Source organism: Limulus polyphemus, unplaced genomic scaffold, assembly GCF_000517525.1.
Source record: "Limulus polyphemus unplaced genomic scaffold, Limulus_polyphemus-2.1.2 Scaffold542, whole genome shotgun sequence".
Classification (NCBI taxonomy): domain Eukaryota; kingdom Metazoa; phylum Arthropoda; class Merostomata; order Xiphosura; family Limulidae; genus Limulus; species Limulus polyphemus.
The window spans coordinates 11,257-13,435 of NW_013666152.1; the positions used below are offsets into that span (position 1 = coordinate 11,257).

General features: G+C 30.4%; 1 protein-coding gene across 5 annotated transcripts in view; it reads left to right on the plus strand.

Annotated features, from left to right (window-relative positions):
* Positions 1-1,442: 1,442 nt before the first annotated feature.
* Positions 1,443-2,179, plus strand: part of LOC106458986 (intersectin-2-like) — a 57,327-nt gene continuing 56,590 nt past the window's right edge. For 2 of the 5 annotated variants that reach the window (XR_002610486.1, XM_022385362.1), the window contains exon 1: positions 1,443-1,557. The gene's annotated coding sequence lies outside the window, so the exon portion shown is untranslated. Of the gene's footprint in view, positions 1,558-1,974; positions 2,020-2,179 lie in introns of those variants that run through there. The other 3 variants (XM_022385358.1, XM_022385361.1, XM_022385359.1) reach the window with 3 other exon arrangements.

The window sequence follows — 2,179 nt, forward strand, 5'->3', positions numbered from 1 at the left end:
GAAAATTAACTAACGACCAGAGACGTAACAATACGAATATTTCGAATAAAGGTTTAAGTAAAAATAATAGTAAGACATAAAATGATCTTACTGAAAAGAGAACTTGAGAAATCACTGAAAATGTGAAGTAAAGTGGTATACAAATCAACTAAAGCCACCATTTAGATATAGCGGAAAGCTTTCAAAGCTTACATTTGAGCTTTGATACCCGCAGTGGGTAAGCATAGATAGACCATTGTGTAGCTTTGCGCTTAACAATAAACAAACAAACTTTGATTACATCTACATTATCTTTAGGGAATGCTTGTCACAATTTTTAAATATTCTAAACTTCACATTACAACAAATAAATTGCAAAGAGTGCGTCTTTAATTAAAGAGTAATATTCAGTTGAATGTAGATTTTTTTCCCATGAATTCTGTTATTAAGTTAGTTCGAGTTCTCGTGAACAGGATGTGAAAAATTCTAAACTTGCGTTAACTCATTATCTTCAACAAAGGTTTCATATCACAGTAGCCAATCTGTAAGCATTTGTTCTTGCTTGGCCCTGTTTCTGCATCATCACCCCGTTGGATGTGACTCATACTCAAGTTGACTGGTGGCACAGAGATCTTTGCAAATTAGAATTACCTAGGTATATATATATATCTTGAAAGTATAGTAAAAATAAATGTTGCCACAAGAAATCTAGGATTATCAGATATCACAATAGGAGCTTTGATTTTGACTTAAAACTGCATAATTTGATAGGCATAATTAACCAAGGTAGTCCTACACCTGACCCGGCTTGTGGGCTTTGAAGTTAAGCACAGGTTATTGGAAGGATTTCTAAATGTGGCATGTAACGAACAAGAAGTAGTTGAAAAAATCTAATTATACGCTCTTATTGCTGAAATTCGTATTGATTATTGGGTTGTAATTAAATCATTATCAGTATTTGCCCAATAAAGTTAGAAAAAAAAAGCAACAATAAAAAATATATTTACCCTCCAGATAATAATAAATTATTTCAGCCAAAGATTCGCCAATGAGGCTTCATAAGGCTGGTAGTACTTATTAGTAGTTATTGTTATCTCGCGATTAAAGGTATTTTATTTTATTTTTTGTTAACTTGGCTGACAAATTGTCTCAGTCTCTCCAGTAAGCACTACAAATTTTGAAAATTAACAAAATATTATCATTATTATTATAATATCACATATTTACTACGTCTTCTAACCATATTCATTTGCTTATGCCCACGGTGACTTAGCGGAAAGCTTACATTTGGGCTTTGATACCCGCAGTGGGTAAAGCACAAACAGACCATTGTGTAGCTTTGCGCTTAACAATAAACAAACAAACTTTTGCTTACATCTACATTTTATTACTCAGCCCATTTCGGAAGAGGGCGTTTAAAAGAATATCTCTCGCTTTTCTCTTAATTAGGCAATTGCTCTGTGTTGACAACGGAAGTAGAGTAATTAAAGTGGTTGTTAGTATTTGTTAAAGTACTATTAACTGAGCTGGGTTTGGCCATTTATTTTAAACAAAAATAGTATATACCTATGATACAAAGTATGTTTCTTTATGGTATTAAGTTTAATGTAGTTTTCATATCTTACGAAATACTCTAATTTTCAATAATTTTATATCAATAATGACATTTTATGTTTTTCGAAAGGGTAGAATAACCTGCACTGCTGTAGCCATAACAATTATTAACATTTTGTTAGTGTCATTATATAAGTCATCAGTAATACAATTTATAGTAATACTAATAGTGTTAATGTTAGTATTATAATCACTAATATTATTTTACCATTAATGTTAACATAGTTTTTAGTGGGCATATTACATTACTTATTATTTATTTTTGGAATACAACGCTTCGTCTTTAAAAAAGGTAAAATAAGAAAATTTACAATCACGTACAAATATGATATTCGAATCGAAGTACAAATTCAAATAATTTGTAATTGTACTTTGAACTTTAAGTGTAAGTGTGATACAAGAGCAGTTTTAAGAACTTTATAAATAGTAGGTTATTATTGAGTTATTAACTTAGTCAAGTTATTGTAACACTACAGTTGGACAACGTTACCATTTTTGTTAATTAACGTATAACTATAAGTTATACTTATAAGTTATAGTCTTAGCCGAATTTTTGGAAGTTAACATCCCAAAATTCAGCCTTGTT